General features: G+C 42.9%; 1 long non-coding RNA gene across 1 annotated transcript; it reads left to right on the top strand.

Annotated features, from left to right (window-relative positions):
• Positions 1-1,977: 1,977 nt before the first annotated feature.
• LOC130708153 (uncharacterized) lies at positions 1,978-14,354 on the top strand. Its single transcript, XR_009008238.1, has 4 exons — positions 1,978-2,045; positions 5,440-5,504; positions 13,658-13,807; positions 14,248-14,354. It is a non-coding gene; the product is annotated as an uncharacterized LOC130708153 (long non-coding RNA).
• The last annotated feature ends 839 nt before the right edge of the window (positions 14,355-15,193 follow it).

The following is a 15,193-nucleotide window of genomic DNA, read 5'->3' as shown; positions in this document are numbered from 1 at the left end:
CTGTACATAGGATCTTATTTACTTTTTATTAGTAGGATGTAGAAAATATTAAACATTTTATGATGAAATAAGATGAGGATTTTACTGTATTATAATAAACATTTGAAACAGTATCTGGTAAAAAATTGTTTTAACTACTTCATAGAATAATAAGTGCCAAGTGGAAAGATGTCATAGAAAGTTTATCTAGTATATCTACAAAATTTTGATAGTCTAAGAAAACGTTCTAATTACATTTAAAATAATTAGTGACACTAACCTATACTGCTTTGCTATTTAAAGTTTCTTTTCTTTCCAGATAAGGAAATGTCCTGGGGACAAATATCAAGAAGACCTGAGAGGCTTCCCTGGTGGTGCAGTGGTTAAGAATCTGCCTGCCAATGCAGGGAACATGGGTTCGAGCCCTGGCCCGGGAAGATCCCACATGCCACGGAGCAACTAAGCCCGTGTGCCACAACTACTGAGGCTGCGCTCTAGAGCCCTCGAGCCACAACTACTGAGCCCACATGCCTAAAGACTGTGCTCCGCAGCAAGAGAAGCTACCACAATAAGAAGCACACGCACTGCAACGAAGAGTAGCCCCCACTTGCCTCAACTAGAGAAAGCCCGCGCATAGCAACAAAGACCCAACACAGCCAAAAAATAAGTTATTTATTTATTACTATTTTTTTTAAAAAAGAAGACCTGAAAAGAGCTGCTTATATTTAAATGCATTGCAGGAGGGGGAATTTTTAACAGTCAGCCTTTCTTACTAGTGTTATTTTCGCCTTGCTTTCATGAGACTGTCCTCCAAATGCATACTTTGACAAAGCCAAGGCCTAAAAAAAAGAGACCCATCAGTCCAAAATTGTCTAACTCCCATGGCTACAATCTACTTGTATGTGAACTCAGAAAATCCTAGCATGGACTAAAATATCGTTTCTAGCATGACACTTTATTTCAACAGGAATATTTATAAGTTAAGGAAATCCAGGAAGCTCTATGAACTTAAGATCATCAACCCCTTCAAGTACCCCTGGGGTACACATACTCCATGTTAAAGGCCACTGTTCTAACTTAGCAAGTCAAGTCAACCAGAATCTTGTTTGCATTGAAGCATTAAACCTTCTGGGCATAACTTAGTAGGGTACCTCAGGTCAGAGGGTTGGACTCCCAGACCTCAGATCCAAGACAGAGGCTGGGCTCCCCTCCCTGGGCCTGCCTCCACCCAAAAGTTCCCAATGTCAAGGAGAGGACCTGAGAGCCACCTCCTGCCTCTTCTGGTCATGAGCCCAGATCACAGAAGAGGAAATTTCTGAGTGCAGCATCAGTGGGGTCCTTGTGGTTCTCTGTGACCATGTCCCCGTGAAACTCTTAATATACTGTTAACCGGAGAGACCCCAGGACCCACCAAGCCCATCCACTTTATGCAGTGTAAGGCAGACCTGCAATCACCAAGAAGAAAAAGTTCTCATTCAATATCCAGCTGGCAGCAGTAGGAGAAGCAGTGAAGAGAAATGTGAGACACAAAGATCAAGTTTGGGGTCAGGGAGGGCTTAAATTCTTTGTAACTACATGGTTGGAACTCTGAGCCAATAATTGTTAATGTTATCAAATTCTTGATATATACATTACATTAACTTGGGGAAAAGAGATTATACTTGTTTTTACCATTTGTGCCCTGGACACAGTATATTGGTAGGGAAAGATGGCCCTATTTAATGGAAAGAGATATTTTTCCATGTTTTGATTTTATTATTTATGATCAAATATAGTCATACAACCAATATGAGAGTTTATTTTGCTTATGTATTAAAGGCCCTTGAAAATGTTTGTCAAAACATCTGTAATTTGATGTTTTAAACTGGTAATAATGCATTTCAGTAGCATATGTATATAGAATCTATATTGCTATTCCTACTTTAGTTACTGATGTCCCAAATGTTTCTAATACTAACTAATTAGGTGCACTCTTTAATTATCAATGGCCCCCAGATACCCAGAGTCTCTGCAACCATCCCAACCCCTCCAGGATTGGGACAGCTGTTGGAAAGACACCAGAAAGGGTAAGCATCTGTCTGGGTCTGAGGGCATGTGACCTGACTGAGTATATGATCCTGACTGTATTTCAACCACAACATCTTTATGAACTGTCCATTTATTTATTTTTGTTGTTTACGCCTCTTCTGACCTTCCTTAGTGTAAAAGCAGCTAAACTTTTAATGAAGAAATTGTATAGTCATACAGTATTGAAACTCAGCCATTAAAAGTTTAATACAAACCTTACTCTAAATGTAATATCATGAGTTTCAGGACAGCTCTTCTTGTAAAGGTTCTGAACTTTCCTGAAAATATGATAAGAATGTTGTCTCAGCAGTTTTCCTTGGCTGCCTTTGGATTTAGTCCTAGTACTCCTGAGGGAATAATTTACCTCAGATCTTCTAACTTATCTAAATGTGTGTAAAAATGAGGCTATTATACTCCTTCAGTTAACGCAGGTTAGGATCAGGGTCTCGTTGCAGGTTAGATTGAGGGGTTTTCGTTCATTACCAAAAGGGCATGAATAAAAAAGCATGGAGTCCTCCTTGCCTGGTGAAAGGGGAGGTCTTCACAGGCATCAGGCTTATGCCCACACTTTGTGTCCCTGGTTTAAAAGCAGAAAGTAGATTTCCAGTGTAAAATGGCATGGCATCTAACAGGCCTTGATGCAACCCCTCCCAATATCCCATTAAAAGCCCTGTGATGGAAAAGGAAAGGTCACATACGCACAGCACACAGACAACCAAGTCACAGCAAGAGCCTGGCCCCCCGTTGCTGTGCCACATGGGTGCTGCCCCTCAAGGCACCCAAGCTACTTTGCTGGGAACATTCTGAGATGGCCATTCCTAATAGAAAAGAGGAATCTTGTGTGAGTGGTGGTGAGGAGGGAGAGATGGGCAGTGATGCACTATACCCTAGGAAGTGGGATTCTCTCAAATAGCAGTGGATCAGCATAAGAGAGGCTGAGCAGCCCGGGTAGAGAAATACACCTGATGGTACTTGTAGGAGTCGTAGTAGCAGTAGCAGTAGCAATAATAAAGAAAATGATAATAGCAGATATTTATTGTTTATCATGGGCAATGTACAATACTAAGGGCTTTAAAAGTATTTTATTTAATGCTCCCAGAAACCCTATGAGGTTGACATATTTATTAGCTTCCTTTTACAGATGATAATACTGAGGCATAGAGAGGTTAAGCAACTCACCCAAGTCACACAGCTAGGAAGTGACAAAGCCTGGACTGGCAAATAGGTACTGTAAGCTGAAAACTGGACCAGGGACCAGGTACATCACCTTCCCCACCCCGGTCCCAAGTTTTGTCTCTGAGAAGGGATGTTACCCTCATACCAGAGCAAACTTGAGAGATGTCTCTGTAACCTATCTGTTGAAATAAAGATCTAGCTTCATTTGAGAGTGGGCAATCAAGAAGGAAGGCAGAAAAGAAGGAAGGAAGGAAAGAAGGAAGGAAGGAAGGAACAGCTTAGAAGCTATGAAAAAAGCATTACAGAACAAAGGGAAGAAAGTAGCATATAGGGAATAACAAAACAGACCTAAGAAAAGATCTACTGCACAATCTTATGAGGCCCCTCTAGGAAGTGATTTAGCATCCTGTAGAAGCAAAATATTATAGGCCTCACATTCCTTTTTTTAAAATATGTCATTTTCTATTAAGTCTTTAGGTCCTGTGCTTCCTGATTTATTTCTAGAATATGGTGTCCTAGCTATAGCCTTAAAAAAGCAGTTTCTTCTAAATACAAAGGAGAAAAAGAGTATTAAGACTGGTACAGAAGGAGAGAGAAATAACAAATTATACAGCTGTTCACAAGATAAAACTCGCCAGATAAAGACAGAGGTCAAAATTTATAAGAATAAAAACATGTTCTAAATTTAGTAATCATAAAAGTGCTCCTAAAAATTGTCTATAAAAGTCCATTTTTGAGACAGAGATCTTCAAAAGTTAAAGTTTCTTTTAACTTTAAATAAAGTTAATATAAAACAGAAGGCCTTGATGCAGCCCCTTCCAATATCCCATTAAAAGCCCTGTTATGGGAAACATTGATCTCTGATAAGCTGAATGGTCTCTGATATGCTGAACTACTACTGTACTTGAGATACTTGAAATTAAAACCTTTTGTTCTCAAAAGTCACTTATGCTCTTTTTTCATTGTTAACAGTATGAAATTATAGAGTGAATGAACATTTTAGAGTGTGTATGGACTCCCATTGTTTTGTTTTGGAGCAAAGTATCTTAAGACTCTGTCTTTGCTCTTCTTCCTTTGATGTATTTCTACCATCTTATTATGTGCTTTCCATTCTCTCTCTCTCTTTTTTTCCTACTTGCCATCTTCTGAATAGATTTTCTTTTTTCGTTTCTTTTTCTTATTCCCACCATCACACCCTACTTCTATTCCTTTGGAAGTAATTCTCTCTACAACTATTTTTAGGAGTTACCCAGACATTTTTTTTTAATATTTTATTTTATTTTATTTATTTTATTTTTTACTTTTTGGCTGCGTCGGGTCTTCATTGTGTCATGCAGGCTTCTCTCTACTTGTGGCATGCGGGTTTTCTCTCTCTAGTTGTGCTGCGCAGGCTCCAGAGCTCTCAGGTTCTGCAGTTTGCAGCACGCAGGCTGTCTTGCTGAGGCGTGCGAGCTCAGTAGTTGTGGTGCACAGGCTTAGTTCCCCCGTGGCATGTGGGATCTTAGTTCCTCGACCAGGGATCAAACCCACGTCCCCTGCATTGGAAGGCAGATTCTTTACCACTGGACCACCAGGGAAGTCCCAGGAATTACCCAGACATTTTAACATGCTTACTTAATCTCTTGATGCTTCACCCAAACAATACAGGTACCTTAGAATATTATAACTACAACTTTCACAGTGTTCCAATTTATATTATATTTTGACCATATTTGAATTCTATCTTGTTTGTTTAACCTCACAAATTAGACGTGACTATTATTGTTATATGTAGTCAATGTTCATCAATTTCTTTGCTGACCATTTCTTCTTGCATCTCAGACTTTGCTCCATTTGGCCTCATAATCTTTCTGCATAAAGCAGTTTTCCATTTCTAAAAGCTTTATTCAATTTTTCTCCAATCTGCTAGATTTGTTTTTAAAAATTCTCTTATTCCTTGTTCACAAACTTTTCATTTCTTTAAACATACCAAACATGCTTATTTTATATTGTGTCTGATCATCTTTACAGATCTGATTTTTCTGCCTGTTTCTGCTGGTTCTCACTCATGGTGCTTTATTTTCTTGTGTGGGGTGGGGTGGGGGGGAATGGCAGAATATGCCTATGTGTGTTTTTATGTGAGCTTAAGTTCCTTGGAACTTTATCTATAGGAATTCTTTGAGACCTGGGTAGAGATTGGAGCACTTATATTAAAATTCTCTTCTTTCAATTTTTCAGATGCAGATGAAATAAATTCATACAAAAAGTCACGTGAGGGCCAGGCTGCAGGTACAGATTCTCAGGTGAGAATTCATCCCACTCTCCTCCAGCATAAAGATCAAATCAGATGCATGGCTGTCTCCTGCATAGCAGGTTATTTTTTACCCATCCTTTAAACTGAAGGTAAAGCCCTTTGAGATTCCAGCTTTATCTGAGAGTCTCCTATAAAACTTCCAATTTCGCATGGGCCCAAGGCTTCATCTCCTCCCCTCCACTATCAAACATTTTCCAAAAAGTTCAAGGTTTCCAGGTTTTGGCAGAAATACTGAGAGAGCTGGCTTTAGTTCTCCTCTCCCAAAGTCGCTACTTCTGTCTTGTTTTTGATTTCTGCAGATTCCTCACTTCTGTGCCATCTGTTGATGCCTTTAAAAAGTGTTTTCTTTGTTATTTTGTCTAGCATTCTGGTTGTTTTCACTGGGTAAATCTTTTAGCATATCTAGTTCAGCAAACTAAAGGCAGTAAATATTCTGTGGAGATGGGGGGACATCCCCCTGCCACCGCAGTATATGTGCTGAATTGAAGACCTCTATAAAGCACTGTGTCAGAAGAATACAGAGGTCTGGGGACCAAAGGATGGAAACAAAAGTGGCCTCATTTACCATTATTCCAATGACCACCTTTCTCTTTTTTTGTAATATAAGCAGTCAAAGCTAGAAATTTCCTCAGTCATCTGCTTCTGGGAGAAGCAAATCCACACAGTGTTTAATGTAGAATATATTTTTCTGTTTGGAAAATACCCAGGATATATTTTATTTATTTTGATTTTTTGGTTATTTTTAGTCCATAGCAAATTAGAACATTGCTCTCTAAAATTAATCCTGAAAAGAAATGCTGATTTTTTAAGTAAAATTATCCATACTTTTTAATTATCCATACTTCATTCATTCATTCAACAAATATTTATTAAGTTCTTTGTGCCAATCATTATGCTGAGGTGATAAATTAAGAAACATCTGTACCAGATAGTTAATTTCTTGCATTAAATACTGTAAAAAATTTTAGAGAGGAAGATGAAAACCTGTTTTTCTGCAGATAACAAGTCAGTGTCTGACCACAAAGCATTGGTTACCTGATTTCAAATCGCTTCTAAACAATTCTCCAACACATTTTGAATGAACCCCAGGAGCTCCAATGACTGTGTCATTAATAAACTGTTGAACTCATAATTATTTACAAAGAAATGGATCAAAAAAGAAATTTCTTTAAGAGGTGAAGAACATAAGTTACATATTTCCTGTTGAATGAATTCTCCACTAATTCATTCAGTATAGATTCATGGCTTCAGGAAAAGAAGAATATAAAAAATACTTTTAATCAAAAAAGCCTAGATTAAGACAAAAATTAGTAACAGCATCCCTCACTTTGGAGGCATTTCCAAACTCTGTTTCACTTACTATCACCATTGGCCAAGGGCGTGCACCGTCTCATTTGCTTTTCCCCCACAGTGCACGTGGCAAAGGCCTGGACATGCTACCTGTACGCTGGGCTGGGTGACAGTGTTAGCAGAGCTCTCCTGCTTACCCCAAACAATCTGTGACTGTGCAGCATGCATTTCTCATTCAAAGTAAATTCCAAGTTAGTCTGTACAGAAACACCCTTTGAAGTCATGAAAAGCATGGCAGAGTTGAAAGAAGTGATGATCTAAGTGGTCTTTGTTTGGCATTGGGATCAAACACTACATTTGTTATCCAAAGAACAAGAGTATTTTGACATTTATCTCTTTATACAGCATTTAGGCAAGAAATGGACTGTGTAAAGATTTTTTATTATACTCTGCTCCTTCCTGAGCTGGATAGTTTTTATGTCACGACATCAGTTTTCCTTACTTACAATTATCCCTTAATCTCTTACGTCAATAACATATTCACACACATTGAGTCTCCTTCTGTGATTAGCATTGACTGAATTCCATACCTAACGCCTAAGTAACTACCTGGGGTATGGTTTAAGAAGACAACTCTGAACTGCCTGCATCTGCTGCTACGTCATGCCTGGGAGAAACAGACTCTCCCTTATTGATCTACGAATAATTTAAACAGAATGAAAATCAGAGTTTATCAAGTTCATGTTACTATCTTTATGTATTGGCATTTGGAATAGTCTCTAGTCATTGTTTTTCATTATCACTATGGCTTTTAAAGCCTCCAATATAGTCATTTTGGCAAATGAATGAACATCAGCAACTGCATGAGAACAATGGCCTCACTTTGTAGTGTGATGTGGGGAAAATATTTTTTAATTTTCTAACAGGTGCTGGGCTACGAGTCTGACTCATAGAGATAGTAATTATACCTCTTTTCTAAAGTGAAGCAGCAGAGAGAGAACATACTAAAATTAATGAAGAAAGCAAGACTTAGGTTCATTTTTTCTATCTGGAGAATTCATGATCCTGAGAGGTTTTTAAAATGAATCATTGCTTTGTGAAGTATAGCTCAGGAGCAGATATTTGTCTTTGTGTTAAAAACAAGGACTCTTAGCAAATTGAATCTCTTCCTACCTTTAGATAATTCAAGAAAGATAAAATCTTGAGGGCTTTATAGTACTGAGCAGGGATAAAGCCTTCTTACAGACTGGAACAAAATTCTTACCAATTTCAACTGGCAGATAAAAATGTATTTCAGAACTGATTTTCACATAAAGAACTTTATAATATTAGAACACTCCATGCAGCCAGGGTGGTTGGTAATTGTGTAAACATGCTACATTATGTGAAAATGAAAGCTGATTGATTCTTGTGGAGCATGCGTTAGCGATAGCGTGAATCAGATCAAGAAACGTTTTCTCATTCCTTAAGAGGTGAAAGTAAGGTGGGAGGAGGGGTGGGGAGAGGGTTGGTGTGACAGTGAGGTAGTATGACAAAGACCAGCTGAAAACAAGGGCAAAAATTGCAAGGTAGGTGCACTTTAATTTGAATTGCAAAGGGCAAGTGTATGACCTTGAATATTTGCTCCATACCTTATTCAGCACCTGTAGCTCACAGATATGGATGTAAAATAGTTCCAAGTCCAATTCACCTCAGTAGAAGATTGTGTTCTCTCTCTCTCTCTCTCTCTCATTTTTGGAATGTGATATAAAACAATAAAACAGAGATTGACAAAAAAAGACATTGCTAGGAATTAATTTGCGAAGAAAAGTTCTAAAGACTAGCTGCCAGTCACCCTAGCTCCCGGCATTCCTGTATGTCCTTAAATCATCCTCCGACTGCTGATGGCAGCTTCCCTCCCAAGCCCCTTTTTAGATGTTGTTTATTCAGCTATTGTAAACTGACCAGGTTGCAACAGAAGAGCACCCACTTGTACACAGTGACATGTCGTGCGTCACTTTGCAGTCAGCACTGTCTTATACTGAAGATTTGTCTGAGGTTTCCTTGGGCACCAAACAGAAAACAAGCAAACAAACAAAAGCTACCTGAGATCAGATCTTGCCATTGGCTGTGGAGAAGGGCAAGTTATCACAGACGTCTATCCCCTAAGCAGGCCATCACGTAAAGGGATATGGGAGCAAGAACAGCATAAGCCTGAACTTGCAGTCAGGAAAGTATCTGTGGGTAGAATGTAGATCACTGAGCTCATTCATTCTTTTCACTGACATCTACAACTACAGGGAGTGTAAACAATAACTAAGAATCCACTGTGTTATGGACTGAATTGTGTTCTCCCCACCCCTAAATTCATATGTTGAAGCACCAATTTCAATTATAACAGGATTTGGAGACAGGTACTCTAAAGAGGTAAAGATAAATGGGGACATAAGGGTGGGACCCTAATTCAATAGGACTGTATCCTTATAAGAAGAGGAGGAGACACCAGGGATGTGCATGCATGGAGGAAAGACCATGTGAGGACACAGTGAGAAGACTTGCCGTCTGCAAGCCAAGGAGAGGGGCTGCAGAAGAAGCCAAACCTGCCAACGCCTTGTTCTTGGACTTTTAGCCTCCAGAACTGTGAGAAAATAAGTTTCTGTGGTTTAAGCCACCCCGTTGTTATGGCAGCCCGAGTAAACTAAGAATTGGGATGGTTTACAGGCATAGTGCCATCCCAGTGCATCCCATTGCCACACTGAGTTGTAGCCCAGAAGCATGGAGATAGCCAGAACTCCATGAAAGCCTGATGCACACACCAAATTTGGCTTCTCTGTCAATTCCTGTCTCTCTTGTGCATTATACTAATAGAAAAAGGAATAGAAGGACCATCAGTTAGATTCCATGGGCTGGACACTGGCCTGAGGATGCAAAAGTGACTCACACAGTTGCTTCCCTTAAGGAACTCATCACCCGGAGAAAGCCAAAGGCAAGATGAGTCAGTACTTCGATATAGGTATAGAGAAGGGCTTTGGAAAACAAGAATGACTAATTTCAATTTAGGACATGGAATTCTGGGAAGGACAGGAAAGGCTTCACAAAGAGGGAGTTTAAGGAGAACTGTTTTTGTATCTACTGCTCTCTAACCACTTCAAACTTAGTGGCATAAAACAATCACCATTTTATCATGCTCAGGAAATCTGTGGGTCAGGAGTTTGGATGAGACACAATTTGGACAGCCTGTCTCTGCTCCATCGTGTCTGGAGCCCAGTTGGCTAGCAGTGACTCAAACAACAGGGGGCTGGAAGCATCCACTTCCAAGGTGGCTCTTCACTCACGTGCCTGGCACCTGGAACGAAGGACAGGTGCAGCTGGAAGGCCAACCAGAGCACCCTAGATGGCCTCTCCAAAGTGGCAGCCTTGGGGTGGTTGAGCTCTTACACTGCACTTCAGGGCATCAGCGAATGCGGCAGAAACTGCACGGCTTTTTATGACAGCCTCAGAAGTCACAGAGCGTCACTGCCACTATGCCCACTGGTTGAAGCAGTCCCACTTCAAGGGAGGGGACACAGACCCCACCTCTCTTAAGAAGGAGCAATCAAATATTAAAACTGCCATATGGACCCTAAAGCATGAATAGGATTTCAATAAACCTCATGCACTGCAGCTTTATTGCCTAAAATGGTTTTTTTCTGATTCTACCTGAATGCACATTCATTATGTAAAAGAAATGAAAATTATGGAAAAATAAAAAGAAACTTTCTCATTACTTCACCAGGCAAGCTATATGACTGGACCTGAGCTAGGAATTAGAGCTATAACTTTAAGTAAGACATAGTTCTTACCTCAGAGGGTTTCCTACTAAACCATAAAGAGATAACCTCTGCTAATATGTTGGTGCAGTCCTTCCCAATTTGAATAAAATGGATTGAGTTGATTCCGTACTTACAGGTTTGTGTCCTGGTTTTTTTTACACCTGGTACACAAGATAGTGTGAGTTTCCTCATAGTATTAAATATTCCACAAAACTATGATTTTGAATGGGTGTATCACATATCATCATATGAACAGACAATTGTTTATTTCCCTGCTCCTAGACATTTAAGTTGTCTTCAAGTTTTGGCTACTATAAAATAATAATGTAATAAATATGCTTAGTCATCTTTCTGCTTCTCTAAAAATTTTCTTAGGATAAAGTCCTCAATTAGTTGAATTACAAGTTCAGAAAGAAAGAATTTTTTTTTTTTAATTTTATAGCTACTTTATTTATTTATTTATTTATTTATTTTTGGCTGTGTTGGGTCTTCGGTTCGTGCGAGGGCTTTCTCTAGTTGCGGCAAGTGGGGGCCACTCTTCATCACGGTGCGGGGACCGCTCTTCATCGCGGTGCGCGGGCCTTTCACTATTGCGGCCCCTCCCGTTGCGGGGCACAGGCTCCAGACGCGCAGGCTCAGTAATTGTGGCTCACAGGCCCAGCCGCTCCGCGGCATGTGGGATCTTCCCAGACCAGGGCTCGAACCCGTGTCCCCTGCATTAGCAGGCAGATTCTCAACCACTGCGCCACCAGGGAAGCCCAGAAAGAATGTTTTAAAAGCTCTTGATTATGGTTTTGCAATTTGGTTTGCAAAAATATTGTCCCAGTTTGCATTTCCCTAGTGTGTGTTTGAGGAGCATCAAGCAGCAGAACACATGGGAAGCAAGTCTGTTCCCCAGGTACAGGGTGGAAAGATTTGGCCCAGTCTGAACTGAGCAAAAGAATACTTCAAGAAACCAAAAGGCAGGTTAGAAACCATAGTCAGCTAATAACCAGCATGGGCTTGGCAACTAAAGAGATGGATGCTGAGAGATGATTACTATGGAGTCTGGGTAAATGAAAAGACTTCCCTGGCTTCAACTTTGGGGCAACATTCTGAAACCAAGTGTGACTTAAGGGATGTTCAGAAACCCAGGTTCATTGTGCGTGTGAATTAGGGCTCCTTGGGTGTAAGCAACAGAAACCAACCCTGGCTAATCTACACCAAAAAGGGAATTTACTGGAAAAACAGCTAATTTCTCAATGGCTAGGAAACCAGGCTCAGAAACCGGACAAAATGGACAGGAACTGCGGAACTTCATGGGCAGGAAGCAGCACAGAATCAAGAGTCTAAGACACAAGACCCCCTCACCAGTGTCACCTGGGTACACTGCTGTGAATAAGGAATGAGCTCCAACTGGATTCTGTCTTTTGATGACTTTGCTCCAATTTAGGATTCCAGGGAAGGCAGATCTGACTGACCTCAAAAAATTCGAGTGCCTGACCTTGGGCCAGGGACAGGCAGGCACCTCGACTAACAGCTTCCCGTATGTGGAAGAAGTAATTCCCAGAAGTGACTCAGGGCACAGCCAGCCCAAACCAAAAATTATCTACCATACCACTTTACCTGGCAGGGGAAGTACACTAATACTTAACCAGCGTTAATCTCTGAGCCCAGAGTCGCTTACCCGACTGAGCCCCTGCCTCCCCGCCCTGCCACGCTCGCACCAAAGTAGGGTTCTGTGGAAATGTAAAGAGACCCAGGGACTGTCAGGCTTTGATGAGACATGGATGAGAAATACTAAATTTGAGCCACAATGTATGAGGCACTGTGCTGGAAGTCAGTATGAACAACCAATTACAATAAATCCAGCTTTAACGTGAACAGAGTTTTAGCCTCTTCCCCTCCCCGCTCCTTTCTCATCTGGAACACTGGGCTTTGACTGATTAAAAGCAACCAGGGAGCAAGGAGACCGGAAGGAGTCTTGACAGAGGCCAAAGCTGGGACCCGCATGCTGCCTTCTGCTTGGCTCGAGCCCCCTCCTCCGCCTGCTGAGCTGATGCGGAACACAGGAGCCAAAAGATTGTCGCCTGGCTTTGCTGGGGGGATACTGAACACGGATCAGGACATGCGCTAACTTTAGGAGGCTGGCTCTCCCCCAGAGCTCTCCCCCTTAGGGCAATATCTCCCAGCCTTGTCTTTCCCTGCCAGCTGATGGGAGTTACTCCTCATCCCGGGGGATGAACAAGGTCATCAGCCCTGAAGGTGCATCTTGTACTTGGGAACAGGAAGAAGAGACCAGATTCCCCTGTCAGATACCCCATCATTCAGCCAGGCAGTGACAGAACGAAAAGAGGGCGGGTAAATCTCAGGCACAGAAGCAAGGTGACAAAGATTCATTGCACTTGGAGGACACAAAAAGTCACAGGGTCAGAGAGGTGTTCCTAGGATGGGAGAGTGTCATAAAGGGGAAGGAGGGCCCATTGGGACAGGAGGGTGGTCAGCAAATGGCAGCTCTGTCCTTTCTGGGAAGAGGGCAGCAGCCCTGGTCTCAGATTCCCATTGTTTCTCTTATTAGGAGAATCACCGTGGGATGCTGCTGAGTAAAATATTCCCTCTGGTGATCAGGACTGTAGTTAATTAACTGCTCCCTTGGGAAGTGGGTGTTGGGGCACAAGGTGGGGAGAAGGGTCCTGCACTGGCTGCCAGGGTCAACGCCTGCCTTCAAGGGCACGTTCTAGAAAAGACTACAGGATCTTCACATCTGCAGGGCTGCGGCAAGATCCCAACACCTCCCTAGAAAGACCTTCCAGCACCTGAGAAGGGACTGGGGAGGTGGCCGTTTGTTCCAGGCCCCTTGCCGAGCTGGGGAGGGTGGCCTCGTCGTCAGGGGCCAGGGTCAGAGCAGGACGGAGGGAGCAGGAGGGGTTACAGTGGCCCCAGCACATGCTGAATTGAGAAACTGCCCAGCCATACGATGTGTAAAGACATTAACAACGTTCTGATTTTTCCCATGATGAACACTTCAGTAGTTTTTTCTGAAATATGAAATTATTTCCAATTTTTTCCTCCCATTTTCCAGGGCTTTGTCTGCTTAGTGTGCTTTGGGGTAACTAAGTGCTGGGTGTGGCCCCATGAGGCCCGACCGGAGGGACTTTGCTAACTGTGTGGAGGCAGCCTGGATCACAGCAAGAATTAAGTCTAGACGTGCAGCGCTCCCTGCCTGGAACACGTGAGTCACCGGGCTGCTTTCCCGAGGAAGAGAATGTCTGTCCTGGCCAGCTCTGCCCTCCCCCGGGCTGCTCCAGGGGAGCCCCTCAGCCCCATCTGGGGGGCAAGGCTGAGGGACTGAGAGCAGGCCAAGAGTCTGCAGGCCTATCCAGGGCGGACTGTCACCCCGGAACTGACTTGTGCCCGTAGCCTCCTTCTCCGCTGGGCCCCTCAGTGCTGGTCAGAGGGTCCCCGCATCCAGGGTGTGGCCACCTCGCGCTCGCCCAGATCCCACGTCCCCTTCAATACCTATTTTGCAGACTTGTCCTTAGAAGTGCAAAATCTTCCTTCAGCACCTGTGCATCAGGGCAGAAACTGTAGTTCATGTCATTCTTGCCCTCGTTCCCATGTTTGCTCCTGATGCAACAGGGCCTTGCCAAGTCCGACTGCATCTCTTGCCAGGACAGCAGAGTTTCTCTTTCGGTGTCAGAGAGGAGCGTGTGGTATCAACAACCTGTTTGTTGCCTCCAATCTTTGATTTTCTCATCAGAGACCCCCAGCTGGCTCCCCACATCTGAATGCAGCCAACAGAAATCAAAGGTGAGAGCAGTCAGGTGGTTATCACTATTGCAGGCAGACGTCCTCTCAGCAGCTGTGCTAAGATGCGCTGCCCCAAACCTCAGACCTTTCCTCAGCTGTCCCGCCCCTGCAGCTCTGCAGGCCTCGCTCCCCCTCTCCCCACCCCCCAACTCTCCCCACCCTCAGGCCCCGGGAGGTACATGATGTGATGAGGGGGGCGCTTGCGTGAAAGGGCGACAAGTCAACACCTTATATAACAGCTCCAGTTTCTACGTCAGCGTGAGATACATGGAATCAAAGTCCCTGTGCAGCCATTAATGTGTAATGCCTCAGTCACTGCTTCATAAACCAGTCTTTAATGCCTCAGCGAGGAAAAAAACAATCCCGCAGTTCTCCCGGGCCCTGGACCTTGAGTCCTTCACGGCCACTGGGGCCTCACTCAGACTCAGCTCCCCGACATGAAAAAGTGTCATAGCGTAAAAGAAAAGCAAGGGTGGTGGTTTGTGCCAACACCGAACACTGTTTGCCATGTTTGAGCCAACGCACTTCATCACAGTTCTGCCTGCCTGTGGGCTGCCGCCTGGCTGATGGATGACCCCAGCATCTGGAGGCCAAAGGGATGACCCATGGGGTTACCTCCCCGCACACCGAAAATATTCCAGCCATCTCCACCCACAGCTCTGTGGCTTGTGCCAAAATAGGTGAACACCTTCCTTGAGTTTGTACGTGTTGATTTATTAAGAGTGATGGTTCCCCACATCCTGCTAAGAAAAAACGTCTTTCATTTCAGCTTTTGTTGTTGTTATTTTTTGCCTGTTCAGTCTTCCTG

This window comes from Balaenoptera acutorostrata, chromosome 4 (assembly GCF_949987535.1).
Source record: "Balaenoptera acutorostrata chromosome 4, mBalAcu1.1, whole genome shotgun sequence".
Lineage (NCBI taxonomy): Eukaryota > Metazoa > Chordata > Mammalia > Artiodactyla > Balaenopteridae > Balaenoptera > Balaenoptera acutorostrata.
This window is presented reverse-complemented; position numbering and strand designations above follow the sequence as displayed.